The sequence below is a fragment of the Loxodonta africana genome, chromosome 21 (genome assembly GCF_030014295.1).
Source record: "Loxodonta africana isolate mLoxAfr1 chromosome 21, mLoxAfr1.hap2, whole genome shotgun sequence".
Lineage (NCBI taxonomy): Eukaryota > Metazoa > Chordata > Mammalia > Proboscidea > Elephantidae > Loxodonta > Loxodonta africana.
The window spans coordinates 48,146,046-48,162,223 of NC_087362.1; the positions used below are offsets into that span (position 1 = coordinate 48,146,046).

General features: G+C 37.5%; 1 protein-coding gene across 10 annotated transcripts in view; it reads right to left on the reverse strand.

The window, feature by feature from the left end:
* NFAT5 (nuclear factor of activated T cells 5) overlaps window positions 1–16,178 on the reverse strand; it is a 142,053-nt gene that overhangs the window by 103,740 nt on the left and 22,135 nt on the right. Inside the window, exons 2-3 of one of the 10 annotated variants that reach the window (XM_064273844.1) lie at window positions 3,235–3,357; window positions 1–83 (exon numbers count right to left, since the gene is read on the reverse strand). The exons of 2 other annotated variants lie outside the window; for them this stretch is intronic. The gene's annotated coding sequence lies outside the window, so the exon portion shown is untranslated. 7 more of the 10 variants (XM_064273845.1, XM_064273840.1, XM_064273841.1 and 4 more) reach the window with 7 other exon arrangements.

The following is a 16,178-nucleotide window of genomic DNA, read 5'->3' on the forward strand; positions in this document are numbered from 1 at the left end:
CCACTGCCCACTGCTGTCGAGTCCATTCTATATTCGCTGACGGGCTACCAGGAACCACTGAACCATGGAGATATTAACCGGAGCTACTAACAAAAATGAAAGTCATAATTACTGTCCTCAAAGGGGTATACGATGAGGAGGTGTTATTGAAATATCCCATGGAAATAATTTCTTTTATTCCAGAGGCAATCAGGTGAATATCTCATGCCCATTTCAAGATGACTCTAATTTCACTTCAAAATACACATTTTCCCAAAGAAGAAACCAGTCTAAATGACAGTCTACATGAACTACATGTAGTCCTCACCTGCACTGGGACCAGACGAACTAGATGGTGCCTGGCTACCAACCGTTCTAATCAGGGCCACAACAGATGGATCCTGATAGAATGGGAGAAAAATGTGGAAAAGAACCTCAAACTCCTTAAAAAAACAAACAATCCTACCCACTGGGCTGGTTGAGACTGAAAGACTTCCTGAGATGACTGACCTGAGATACTCTTCAAACCTTGAACTGAAACTAACCCCTGAGGTAACCTTGTTGCTAAATAATAAAATGGCTCAAAAAATATTACCTATGATTACTGTGCTCCTTTAAAAAATTACCTATATGAGACCAATCAACAATTACTCTAAAACAAAGATGAGAATGTAAAGGGGCAGGGAAACTAGATTAATTGAAACAGAACAACCGGAATGGAAGTAATGAGCATGTTCACCCATCGTGAAGAATGTAATCAATGTCACTGAACAACTTGTGTACAAACAGTTGAATGGGAACCTAAACTGCTACGTAAACCTTCACCGAAAACATAATAAAATATTACTTTCAAAAAATGCACATCAAGGATGGTGCAGTGTTTCATTCTGTTGTACGTGGGGTCACTATGAGTCAGAATTGACTCAACAGCACCTAACAACAGCAACAGGTACCAACTACAGTGCTAGATGCTTTAAATATACATTATCTCAGCAAACCTCACAAAACAACTGAGAGAGATAAATTTATCAAAGTCACAAGAGGGGAGAGAAGGGCAGATTCTGATAGCAAACTGTCTCAATTTGAATCCCAGCTCCGCTGCTTGCTACTATGTGCCTCTGGACAAGTTATTTTTTTTTTAGTTCCAATTCCAGCTCTTAGCAATTTCAACTAACAAGTAAACAGATTTTCCTAAACATATTAAAGCCGCCAAATGCTAACAGGTTAATGAATAACCAGAAAGACAGGTAAATTTACAGCTACAGCTAAAAACTGCATCTAGGGAAAAAATGGTTCTAACATGAAAACGGGTTAAAACACAAATATTTATATTTAAAAATTCTGATTAGCTTAGGCTCTTGTACCCTACACACAGACACACACACACACACACAAAATGGCATCTTTCCTTCCAATTTATCATTTTCCTCCTTCAATTTCACTTGCTTCTTTTTCCCCCACACCACTTTGTACACTAACCAGTTTCAGAATCACATCCCTTTTACCTGTATTCTCAAAACTACTTTGTTAAAAATAAAAATGTAACTTTGCTGCAATACCGAAAGTGAATTAAAATTATTCATATAGCAAATGTCACTTCAGTTTCCTTCTTAGATATTCCACTATAACATCTTCTGGAAAGACAGATATAGTAACTTAGCAAAAGTCACATTTTAAAAAGTTTACCAATCAAAAATTAAAATTCTGACTAAGATTTGTTAATTCATTTATTCATTTTTTGTAAGAGTATTATGTAAAATATTCAAAGTACACTGGAAGCCTAAAACTAGTTTATTCATTTTGGGCACCAATATAACCAAATAAATACACACATATATACATATATGGAGCCCTGGTTCACAGTGGTTAAGAGCTCAGCTGTTACCAAAACGCTGGCAGTTCAAACCCACCAGATGCTCCTTGGAAACCCTATGGGGGCAGTTCTACCCTGTCCTGTAAGGGTTGCTCTGAGTTGGAATCAACTTGATGACAAAGGGTTTGCTTTTGGTTTTTACACATATATACACACACACATACACAGATATACATGTATATACATACACATATATCGACTCAACGGCAGTGGGTTTGGTGGTTTTATATGTACATGTACTTAAATAATAGTGCTCTCACACAGTACATGTCCTTTTGTATGCTTAAATCTGGCATTTTCATGATTCCTCACAGAAAATTGCCATTAACTTTGAATTTTAAAAAGGATTACCTTCCTAGATTCTGTAGATTAGAAATACATATGAATCCATTCTTTCATCCATGCCTTTCTGCCCAACTTCAAACTGCCAAGCATAAACTGTACTATATACTTCAAAAGCAAATTATCCCACTCAAATTTTTCAGAGGCTAACCTAAAAGAACATTTAAAAGAAATCAACAATTGGACAGTATACTTAAAAAAATTACCACAATTACTTCAGCTTTAGAATTTACATCAATCCATCACGTTACAGTGAAATTATGACAGTGTATTATTTAGGGGACATAGCATACAAATTTAACACAAGTACATGAGTATATCTCAGAAATAGCAAGCGCCAATTTTTTTTTTTTTTTTTTTTAATACTGAGGCTGACAAATAAGTAATCTATCACAAATTATGAAATTCTTCATAGCTGGAAAAAATTTATTTAGATCAATGATATACTCCTTAGAAAAGACAGAAACACAGAATTTAAAAACTTTTAAGTTACATTAAATTTTAACATTTCAATAGCTGAAGACTTTCAGATTATATAATATCCTGATCAAACACATTACTTGTATTTAAAGAGTATAACACTTAAATCCCTTAGTTCTATATAAAACAAAGTTATCAATATATTTTATTATTAATAAAAATGTTTATCTTTTAACTAGAAGTATCTTTTTAAGAAGGATGAATTGAGGAGAGCGATTAAAAGATAAAACTGACGATTTCATAAATATTAATGCTCTTTAAATCTTTTAGTAACATTACGCAGGAACAAAACAACTTCATTTTAATCTAAATTCTAAGAAGCACTGTAAAAATGGCGTGGTCGCAGTGTCTTACCCTCCTCTAACTTCACAAGGGAGGAAGGAGAATCAAGGTCAACAGCCCAAGGCTGATTCCTATCAGGCAGAAGTCAGACAAGCCTCCTCTCTCAGCCATCTTTACCAATTCTGACAACAATCCTCCTTCCCACAGCACTCTCTACTTCTCTGCTGGGTTTGATAATTCATTACAATGGCCACACAGATTTCACAGACAATACTCACGATTATGGGGGTTATTAGGGAAGTAACAAGTTACAATTCAGGCTCGGAATACAGTTCTTTCATCAGGACAGCCTCTTCTCAGCTGTGCACACAGGCATGCCTCTCTGGCCTTCGGCTTCTGCCCTGCAAGTGTTAGGAAGCTTTTAGCTCTGCTGATAAGTGCCCCGAGGCACCCTGTTGTTGCTGTCGTTATTAGGTGCCATCAAGTCGACTCCAACTCATAGCAACCCAGTGTAAGACAGAACGGAACACTGCCCAGTCCTGTGACATCCTCACAAATCATTATGCTTGAGCCCGCTGTTGAAGCTACTGTATCAATCCATCTCCTTGAGGGTCTTCCTCTTTATTGTGGGCCCTCTACTCTACCAAGCATGATGTCTTTCTCCATGGACTGGGTCCTCCTGACAACATGTCCCAAGTATATGAGACAAAGTTTCAACATCTTCGCTTCTAATAAGAATTCTGGCTACATTTCTTCCAAGACAGCTTTGCTCATTCTACTGGCAGTCCATGGTATATTCAATATTTTTTGCCAATGCCACAGTTCAAAGGCCTCAATTCTTTTCTGGTCTTCCTTATTCACTGCCAGTTTTCACATGCATATGAGGTGGTTGAAAACATCATGGCTTGGATCAGGCGCACCTTAGTCCTTAAAGTGACATCTTTGATTTTAACACTTTAAAGAAGTCTTTTGCAGCAAATTTGCCCAAATGCAATGCATTGTTTGATTTCTTGATTGCTGCTTCCATGAGTGTTGACTGTGGATTCAAGTAAAATGAAATCCTTGACAACTTCAATATTTTCTCCATTTATCATGATGTTGCTGACTGGTCCAGTTGTGAGGACTTTTGTTTTCTTTATGTTGAGGTGTAATCCATACTGAAGGCTGTGGTCTTTGATCATCATCAGTGCTTCAAGTCCTCTTCACTTCCAGCAAGCAAGGTTGTGTCATCTGCCTATCCCAGGTTGTTAATGAGTTTTCTCCAATCCTGTTGCACCATTCTCCTTCATATAGTCCAGCTTTTTGGATTATCTGCTCCACGTATAGGTTGAAGAGGACTTGAACCACTTAACAGATGAAGATCAAAGACCACAGCATTCAGTACGGATTACACCTCAACATAAAGAAAACAAAAATCCTCACAACTGGACCAATAAGCAACATCATGGTGAACTGAGAAAATAACTGAAGTTGTCAAGGATTTCATTTCACTTGGGTCCACAGTCAACACTCATGGAAGCAGTAGTCAAGAAGTTAAACAACGCATTGTATTGGGCAAATCTGCTGCAAAAGACCTCTTTAAAGTGTTGAAAAGCAAAGATATCACCTTGAAGACTAAGGTGTGCCTGACCCAAGCCATGGTATTTTCAACTGCATCATATGGATGTGAAAGCTGGACAATAAATAAGGAAGACAGAAGAACTGACGCCTCTGAACTGTGCTGTTGGCGAAGAGTATTGACTATACCATGGATTAGCAAAAGAACAAACAAATTTGTGCTGCAAGGATGGCGAGACTACGTCTTACGTACTTCGGACATGTCAGAAGATATCAGTCCCTGGAGAAGGAGATCACGCTTGGTAAAGTACAGGTCAGCGAAAAAGAGGAAGACCTTCAAGGAGATGGCTGCAACAATGGGCTCAAGCATAACAGTGACAGTGGGCATGGCCCAGGACCAGGCAGTGTTTCGTTCTGTTGTACATACAGTCGCTATGAATTAGAACAGGCTCGTGGGCACCTAACAACAACTTACAGGCTGAATACGTATGGTGAAAAGAGACAACCTTGGTGCACACCTTTCCTGATTTTAAACCACACAGTATTCCCTCGTTCTGTTCGAATGACTGCCTCTTGGTCTAAGTACAGGCTCCTCATGAGCACAATGAAGTGCTCTGAAATTCCTGTTTTTCACTATGTTATCCATAATATGTTATGATCCGCACAGTCAAATGCCTTTGCATAGTCAATAAAACACAAGTAAACATCTTTCTGGTATTCTCTGCTTTCAGCCAGGATCCATCTGACGTCAGCAAAGATATCCCTTGTTTCATGTCCTCTTCTCAACCTGGCTTGAATTTCTGGCAGTTCCCTGTCAATGCCCTGCTGCAACTGCTTTTGAATGATCTTCAACAAAATTTTACTTGTGTGTGATATTAATAATACTGTTTGATAATTTCCGCATTTGGTGGGATCACCTTTCTTTGGAATGGACACAAATATGGATCTCTTCCACTCAGTTGGCCAGGGAGCTGTCTTCCAAATTTCCCGGCTTAGACGAGTGAGCACTTCCCGTGCTGCATTCGTTTGTTGAAACATCTCAATTGGTATTCCGTCAATTCTTGAAGCCTTGTTTTTCACCAAGGCTTTCAGTGCAGCTTAGAACCCTTCCTTCAGTACCATTGGTTCCTGCTCATATGGTACCTCCTGAAATGGCTGAACATCAACCAATTCTTTTTGGTATAGTGACTCCGTGTATTCTTTCCAACTTCTTTTGATGCTTCCTGAGTCGTTTCATATTTTCCCCGTAGAATCCTTCAGTACTGTAACTCGAGGCTTGAATTTTTTCTTCAGTTCTTTCAGCTTAAGAAATGCCTAGTATGTTCTTCCCTGTTGGTTTTCTATCTCCAGGTCTTTGCACATGTTATTATAATACTTTGTTTTCTCAAGCTGCCCTTTGAAATCTTCTGTTCAGCTCTTTTACTTCATCATTTCTTCCTTTTGCTTTAGCTACTCTACCTTCAAGAGCAACTTTCGGAGTCTCTTCTGACATCCATTTTGTTTTTTTCTTTCTTTCCTATTGGCACCCTACTCCTCCAGTAAGCCTCGTCCAAAAGGCACTAAGCTCTAGTTCTGTGGGTGGGCAAACCTAGCTTCACCAAGTGCCCGGAGGGACTCTATTACTCCAGCAAGAATCCTGCCCAACAACACTCAGCTTTCTCACTCTGTGGGCCAGGAAGCCCACTGTACCATCTCCTGCTGGTCTCTCCTGCCGTTGTTTCTCTGCCACTGCTTTTCGTCTCTTCTGTGTTATAGCTCTCTGCCTCTTGGTTGCCCTTTTCCAGGAGCTTCTCTGTACAGCGATCCTGGTTTCAAAAGACACACTGGCTCTTCTTTCCTGGAGGGTGGTGGGAATCTCTCTCTGCTCTGGAATTGGCTCTCTCTTCATTTTTAAGCCTAGCAGGATGGCAAAACTGACCAATTCCCTTGGTAGGCCATGATTACCCTATCTGCACAGTCCCACTCAATTACTTAGGTGGGAGTTACAAGACCACAGTGAGAAAGGCCACTCAAAAGTGATCCATCGCACTGCAAGCACAGGCATACTATTCAAGATCTGTGATCTTTGGAGTCCAAAATAAGTACAATCTTATAGGTACAAATAATAACTTTTTGCAGGTGAAAGCTTACAGAGCAAATTAAGTTCCCAATCAACAATTTATACACAGCTTGTTTTGTGACATTGGTTGCAAACCCCTGAATATATGAGTACTCTCCCCCTGTCCTCTCCGGGTTCCCTGTGTCCATATGCCTAGTTTTCCTGCTCCACCCTTCCTTCTGAACTTGGGTTTTGGGCAAATGCTGCCCTTTAGATCTGGTATAGTTGATTGTTCCAAAGCGTACATTTCTCACTGGTGTTACTGCTCATTTTATAGGCCTGTGTATTGTATGGAAAACCTGGTGGCGTGGTGGTTAAGTGCTACAGCGTTAACCAAAGGGTCAGCAGTTCGAATTCGCCAGGTGCTCCTTGGAAACTCTACAGGCCAGTTCTACTCTGTTCAATAGGGTCACTATGAGTCAGAATCGACTCAACAGCAACGGGTTTGGTTTGGGTTTTATTGTATTATATGGCTATAACGTCATCTCCAGGAGTGACTTCAGTTCCACGTTTGAAGGGTTTCTAAGTGGCCCAGTCTCGGGGGTTCTACCAGTCTCTATCAGACCAGCAAGTCTGGTCTTATTTATGAATATGAATTTTGTTCTACATTTCTCTCCCACTCTGTCCATGACCTACTATTGTGGTCCTGGTCAGAGTGGCAGTAGCAGTAACCAGGCACTATCTAGTTTTCTTCTGGTCTCAGGCTAGTTGAGGCTTTGGTTCACATAGTCCATTAGTCCTCTGGACTGTTTCCTTACGACTTTGGTTTTCTTCACTCTTCTTTGCTCTGGACAGGAAGACAACCAATTGTTGTATCTTAGATAGGTGCTCACAAGCTTTTGAGACCCCACTCACTACTCACCCAAGGTAGGATGTAGAACATTTGTCTATATGGGTTATAATATGCCAATTGACTTAGATATTCCCTGAGATTATGGTCCCTAGCCCTCAAGCCCAGTATCTTAGTCCTAGGAGGTGTATGGTTATGGTTTAGAAGTTTTCATGACTGTGTCGCCTGTGTGCACTACTGCATACATGGTTATATTTGCATCATGTACACGTATATATGTATGTGGGTGTACTCCCATACACCTTCTCACCCGTTTAGCTTACATATCTACCTATGTATCCATTGCTTGCTATTACTGTTGTTGCAGGATTGTACTTACTGTTGTTTCCTTTTACTCTTTCATACCTTTCAGTGTCTTCCTTCACCTGGATTATGTTGTACTGACCTCACCTATATTGTGTATTATCTCTCCCTTAGGCAAAGTTAGTACGTGTCTACTATCTAGTTAGTGGTTTTCCATTCTTCTCTCTCCCATCCCCAGCAACCATCAAAGAATGTTTGTGTGAAAACCTTTTCTTGACTTTTTGTAATAGTGGTTTCATATAATATTTGTCCTTTTGTGAATGACTTACTTCGCTCAGCCTAATGTCCTCCAGGTTCATCCAAGTTGTGAGATGTTTCATGGATTCGTCGTTATCCTTTAATGTTGCATAGTATTATTCCATTGCATGTATGTACCACAGTTTGTTTATCCAGTCATCTGTTGATGAACACTTAGGCTGTTTCCAACTTTTTGCTATTGTAGATAATGCTACAGTGAACATGGACATACATATGTCTATTTACTTCACGGCTCTTTTTTTTCTAGGATATATACCTAGAAGTGGTATTGCTGAATCATATGGTACTTCTATTTCTAGATTTTTGAGGTAGCATCATATCATTTTCCATAGTGGTTGTACCATTTTACATTCCCACCAGCAGTGTGTGAAAGTTCCAATCTCCCCATAGCCTCTCCAGCATTTGTTATTATTTTTTTTAATCACTGCCATTATTGCTCGTATAAGAAGGCATCTCATTGTACTTTTGATTTGTATCCCACTAATGGCTAATGGGAGTCCTGGTGTCACAGAGGTTAAGAGCACAGCTGCTAACCAAAAGGTCAGCAGTTCAAATCTACTAGCTGCTCCTTAGAAACCCTATGGGGCAGTTCTACTCAATCCTATAGGGTCGCTATGAGTCGGAATCAACAAGACGGTAGTGGGTTTAATGCCTAATGATCGCCATCTCTTTATGTATTTGTTGAGTGCCTGGATGTCTTCTTTAAGGAAGTGTCTGTTTGCGTCCTTTGCTCCTTTTTAATTGGGTTGTCTTTTTGTTGTTGAGTTGTTAAAAGTTTTCTATAAATTTTAGAGATTAGACCCCTGTCAGATATGTCATAGCCAAAAAATTTTTACCAGTCTCTGGGTTCTCTTTTTATTCTCTTGGAAAAGTCTTTTGTTGAGCATAAGTATTTGATTTTCAGGAGTTCCCAATTGTCTAGTTTATCTTCTGCTGTTTGTGCTTTTTTAGTTATGTTTGATAGTCTATTTATGACATAAACTAGGGCTCCTAAGTTTGCCCCTATTTTTTCTTCTATGATCTTTATGGTTTTAGGTTTTACACTTAGGTCTGTGATCCATTTTGAGTCAGTTTTTGTATATGGTATGAGGTATGGACCCTGTCTCATTTTTCTGTACCACTTGTTGAAGAGACTATCTCTTCCCATTTAATGGACTTCTACCCTTTGTCAAAGATTAAGTGTCCATAGGTGGATGGATTTATTTCTGGATTCTCAATTCTGTTCCATTGATCTATGTGTCTACTGTTGTACCAGTATCAGGATGTTTTGACTACCACGGCTATATAGTAGGTTCTGAAATCGGGGAGTGTGAGGCCTCCTACTTTGTTCTTCTTCTTCAGTAATGCTTTACTTATCCGGGGCCTCTGCCCTTTCCATGTAAAGTTGGTGATTAGTTTTTCCATCTCTTTAAAGAATACTGTTGGAATTTGGATTGGGATTGCACTGTATCAGGAGATCTCTTCGGGTAGTTGTCTTAGTCATCTAGTGCTGCTATAAGAAAAATACCACAAGTGGATGGCTTTAAGGAAGAGAAATTTATTCTCTCACAGTCTTGTAGGTTACAAGTCCAAATTCAGGGCGTCAACTCCAGGGAACGGCTTTCCCTCCCTGTTGGGAAAGATTCCTCGTCATCAATCAATAACACACACAAAAAATATACGTATATGAATAGACTAATACACCAGTAAGAGATTCTGAAACAGCCACTTGGCTGAATTAAAAAAAAAAAAAAAAACTCACAAACCAGGAAAGTGTTTATTTGCAACATATGACAAAGGATAAATACTCTCAATATATGTGCAACTCTTAAATCAATTAGAAAATGCATACTCCAATAGAAAACTTAGCAAGGGATATGAATAGACAATTCAGAAAGAAATATAAGGAAGGGGTAGAAAATCAGGACAACAGGGAACGGGAAACCTAGGATGGAAATGGGGAGAGTGCTGATACGTGGTGGGGAATAAAGCCAATGTCACAGAACACTTTATGCACAAACTATCAAATGAGAAATTAATTTGCTCTGTAAGCTCTCACTTAATGCCAATAAAAAAATACCAATCGTACTATATACAGTAAAAATATTCCATTCAATACAACTGTGATCAAAATTCCAACAGCTTTTTTTACAGAAAGAGAAAAACCAATCCTCAACTTTACATGGAATGGCAAGACGCCCCCAGTAGCTAAAACAATGTTGAAAATGATGAACAAAGTAAGAGGACTCACACTTCTTCATTTTAAAACATACTATACAGCTACAGTAATCAAAACAACCTGTACCAGTATAACAATAGACACACAGACCAATGGAATAGAATTGAGAGTTTAGAAATAAACCCACACATCTACGGTCAACTGATTTTTGACAAGGGTGCAAAGCCCATTTGATGGAGAAAGAAGAGTCTCTTCAATAAATGATGCTGGAAAAATTGTATTTTCACATGCAGAAAAATGAGATAGGACCCATGCCTCACACCATACACAAAAACAAATTCAAAATGGATTAAGGACTTAAACGTGCAAACTAAAACCATAAAGTTCTTAGAATTTTTACGCTATCAGGCCTAGCTTTTAACAATGAATTATCTAATATAATAACAAAAGTACAAAGAGCAAAAGACAAAATAAATAAATGGGACCTCATAAGAAGTAAAAACTTTTGCTCATCAAAAGACTTTACCAAAAAAGTGAAAAGACAAGCTATTGACTGGGAGAATATCTTCAGAAACCATATATCAGACAAGAATCTAATACTCAAAACATATGTAAAACTTTAACAACAACAAAAAGACAACCCAATCATAAAATAAGCAACAGACTTGAGCAGGCATTTCACTAAAAAGAACATTCAAAAGGCCATCAAACACATGAAAAGATGCTTAACGTCATTAGCCATCAGAGAGATGCAAATCAAAACCACAATGAAATACCATTTCCTTCCATTAGGATGGTTAAGATATTAAATAAATAAATAAATAAAACTGTTGGCAAGAATGTAGAGAAATTGGAAATGTTACCCGTGGCTGGTGGGAATGCGAAATGGTACAGCCACTGCAGAAAACAGAGTGGCGGTTCCTCAAAAAACTAAAAATAGAACTACCACATGACCAGCAATTCCACTTTTAGGTGTATACCCAAAGGACCTGAAAGCAGAGACCTGTACACCAATGTTCATTTCAGCACTATTCACAATAGCCAAAAGGTAGAAACAACCTAAATGCTTATGAACAGGTGAAAAGATAAACAAAATGTGGTATACACATGCAATGGAATACTACTCAGCCAGTAGGAAAAAATGAAATCTTGACACATGCTACAACATGAATGGTGCTGGAAGACGCTATGCTAAGTGAAATAAGTCAATCACAAAAGGACAAATATCGCATGACCTCACTTACATAAAAACGACAAGAGAAGGCAAATGTATAGAGAACAAAGTTTATTAGTAGTTACCAGGGGCAGGAGGGAGGAAGGAGTGGTTAATGGTGATGCAAATACCATGTTGATGAAAGGGTAGAGTTGCACAGCCAATTACTGTAATTGCTGTCAATAAGATGTACACCTGTAAAAAGCTGAATTGGCAAAAGTTGCGTGAGAGATACATTTACAACAACAACAGAGTAGCTGCTGAGGATGCTTATGTATAACCAAACACCTCATAAGATTTGGTTTCCTGGTTTGGGGTTTAAGGTCATAGTTGCCTGGGATCTCCCAGTTAATTGACCTAATAACATGTTTAGTGTTTCTGTTCTATCTCCTACTTCAATATGTAGTGCCTGGGGTCTTAAAAACTTTCAAGCAGCCGTCGAAGGCACTAATTGGTCTCTATTTGCCTGGAGCAGAGCAGAAGAATAAGAGTCAGGAACTGGAGGAGAATATGGAATATGTGGCTAATTGTCTCCATGAACAATTGCCTCCTTTGCCATGTGACCAAGAAGAACTGGATGGTTCCTGGCTACCATTACTGAACATTCTGATCAAAGATTCCATAGAAGAATCCTCATCAAAAGGGGGAAAATACAAAACGTAATTTCAAATTCTCATGGACTCCAGACTTCCCTGGGGCCATGAAGGTTGGATGAACCCTTGAAATCACTGCCCTGAGATAATCTTTAAACCTTAAACCAAAAACATCCCCTGAAGTCTTCTTAAAACCAAACAATAGTTTAGCTTAACTAATAAAAAATATCTGCCTTGAGCATTATGCTTTTTTAAGAACTATCTAAATATAGTGTACATGGGATCAAATTGACAACAGCTACTCGAAGGATTAGATAGTAACCTAAGGGGGGAGTGAATTTATGTTAATGGGGGAGAAACAGCTCAGAATAGGGGGGTGAGAATGGTTACACAACTCTAAGAATGTAATCAATATCATTGAATTGTACATGTAGAAACTGTTCAATCAGTATATGTTTTGCCGTGTACATCCTCAACAACAACAAAATACATATTACATTTTAATGGCTAATTAAAACAACAATATAACAGAGCATATGAAATTGTAATAATTTTCAAAAAGTATTAAACTCTATTGGCAAAGGTACAGGGAAATGGTTACTGCTAGTGGATATAAATTGGTACAAACTTTTTGGAGACAATCAGGCAACAGGTATCAAAATTCTTTAAAACGTGCATATGCTCTATCCCAGTAATTACGCTTCCATAAATCTATATTAAAAAAAACTAAGTATGCAAAGATATAAATACCTACAGCATTGTCTATAATAGCAAAATTGGAAACATACTAAATGTCGTTAATAGAGTGGTTAAATAAATAATGGCAATTATGGTACATCTGTATATATATATGCACAGAAACATAATAATGGTTATATCTATGAGAGATGGGATTTTTTGTGATTTTTGCTTCATTATGTTTTTTATATTAAGTTTTAAAAATAAGCATGTACTCTTTTATAATAAACAATAAAGCTAAGTTATGCTCCATTGATTAATTGGCTGACATTCAAAATATACTAACAGAAAAAAGCAGGTTATAAAATTTACAGTATAAGCCTATTTTAGAAAAAAATATATATAAACTCTATATATATAAAAAGAAATGTTAACAGTGGTTACCTCTACTACATATTATTTTAATTTTTTGCTGTATATGCTTTATATTTCTTATAATCATCTAACATTTTATAATAAACCTGTATAATTTATCACCTGAAAATTTTTAAGTTTTCAATTTAAAAAATTTCTATTAAAAATATTTTAAACACCCCAAAATAACTGACTTATCCTGAAAAACTTTCTTTTCTTCATAAAAAGATTCAACTTTTTCTCAAAACAGCACAGTAAGTTAGAGACATACATTCAAATAATGTTTAAAAGCACTGTTGTTGTGTGCCATCGTGTCAATTCCAACTTACAGCGACCCCATGTGACAGAGCAGAATTGCCCCATAAAGTTTTCTAGGCTGTAATCTTTACAGGAGCAGGTCTTTGTCTCTGCTTCCGAAGAGAGGCTAGTGGGTTCGAACTGCTGACCTTCCGCCTGGCAGCCAAGTGCTTAGCCACTGCATCATTAGGGCTCCTTTTAAAAGCACCAGCATAATGTAGAACATTATTTGATATAAACCTCATAATAACCCTGCTAGACAAAGAGGAAATGAGGATAAAGAATATAAAGAAATACAACTGTTAAAATGTAAAACTGATATTTAAATATATGATTCCTCACTACAAATCTTGTAGTTTCTCCCACTACCACGTAACTACCTCTAGATTAACTGAATTGCAAATCAGAGACAACAGGAAGTAATTTTTCCAAGATGGGCAGCCTGGAGTCAACTATCTAAGGTTTTTTCCCTTCATCTTCATCCCCAGAATAAAAAAACTGAACCTCGTAAAACCAGATACCCTGGCCAATACAATCATCAGTAAAGAAGAGATGGCTGGAGGCATTTCTTTTTCTTGCATAGGCATGAATTCTTGTTTTCAGACCCAAAGAAACTTTGGCACTGTTATTCGCCCTACAATCAGATAAATCAAGAAAACACCCAAAAGAAAATGGCCACACAAACACAGAATAACAAAAAGACCAATACTTGATACTTATCCTGTCTTATTTAAGATGTGATGTTTTCCACTTTTTCTTTAGCACTAATGAAAAAGGAAAACAGAAGAATTGATGCATTTGCATTGTGATATTGGTGAAGAATACTGAATATACTGTAGACCGTCAGAAGAATGAACAAATCATCTTGGAAGAAATACAATATTGCTCCTCAGAAGCGAGGATAGCGAGACTTTTGCTTGCTTACTTTGGACACATCATCAGGGAAGACCATTCACAAATAAAAGACATCCTGTTTGGTAAAGTAAGAGGGTCAGTGAAAATGAGGGAATCCTCAATGAGATGGACTGACACAATAACCACAACAAGGGATTCAAATATACCAACCATCACGCAGATGGCACAGTACTGGCCAACGAAAGGTTCAGTTATACATACGATCATCATGAGCGAAGCCAGCTCAACGGCAACTAACAACAATAATGGAATAAAATTTTTCTTTAATCTCTTTCTGAAAAAAGAATACTTAGAAACTATATTCCAATAATAATAATAGCAACTTATTTAGCTTATACGAGGCATCATTCTAAGCACATTACCTGTATTAATTTATTTAATCCTCATAACCATACGCTGCAGGCTCTGTTACCAACAGAGAGGATGGTTAACTTACCCAGGCTGCCACACACCTACTGGGCACTAGAGCTAGGATCTGAACCCAGGCCCACATCATTAAGTACTACACACACTGCCCCCTCCATGTGAATAATATATTATCACGGAAATATAATGGTAAAGAGACATGAAGGAAATTTTTTCAAATTCTATATGACCACATACAAGAGTACTGGCCCCACACAGCAGGGTATTAAATGTTCCTATGTAGATGGGCATTAGACCCTGGAATTGGGTCTGCTCTAAAGCAAAGAACAGAGACCCACAACATAACTTCTGTGTGACCCTTAAAGTTGAGTGGGGCAATAAAAAGTCATTACCTAAGAGAGTTGTTAGAAAACTTTACTTTTGAGACAATGAGAGACTCAATGTCTTTTTACCCTTGGCCGAAAGGTAGCCATTTCAAAAATGTTTAGCAAAGTTGAATAACTAAATGGGACAAACCTTAACTGAACAACTAAACTGTCAGGGCAAGGGGGGGCAGTGGCTAGAAAAAGATATAGAACACAACTTGTAATTTGTACAATACTAAATTTAAAACATGATTTGGTTTAAACTACTTCAGGATTAATTTTCTCCTCATAATTTGCTAGCCTGAGACAAAGTAACTGAATGACAATTTTACAGTGTGTATTTAAAACCTGAAATTCAACTGAGTAAGTTTTGTCTTAATACAAAGAAGAAATAATACTGCACTGGACTGTGAAATGCCTCTTCCTGAAAAATCCTGACCTTTGACTAATAAAGGTTTTTAAATACAATCTTATAAATGCTAAAACCTAAAATTAGTAGGAAACCACTTCATTGCACAGCAGACTAAGTGCCTGAAACAAGATTTGTCAATTTATTGGTTCATTCAGAATACTAGTTTTAGTCACCTGGTGTTTAGCACTCATCAGAATCTGTACTGAGAAAATTTACAAATAGCCAAAATAAGGAACTCTTTAAATGTCATGGTGTCAGAGACACTTATGATGGAAAACAAAATATAAAGAGGAGAGATCATAGGAAACAAAGTTACAAAGTATCAAGGAAAATAACCTCTTGCTGTTTAGCAACAAAGTAATTAGGACTTCTCTTTTAATTTCTGGCTTTGCAATCTTACCCTGCAGTCTTACCCTGAAGACTCAAAGGAGCCATTTGAATCATCCTGAGGTACAGACTGTGCACACGGAAGATTTTATTCAACCTTAGATAAATATCAAAATTAAGGAAAAAATTTTTAATTCTGTCTACTCCTAGCTCTTTGAATTTCTGGGTTGAGGTTTTATCTACGTTTAATTCTGCTTTGAGTTTTTAAAATACTTTTTTTTTTTAGGTTTAGATGTTTTATTTACACTGAAATAATTTTTTAAAAATACTTTTTCTTCTAATTAAGTGCTTTAATACTACTTTTTCCTTTAACTCTTTTACTTTTTGTTTTATAATGGTAAGCAAAAAATACAGAGAG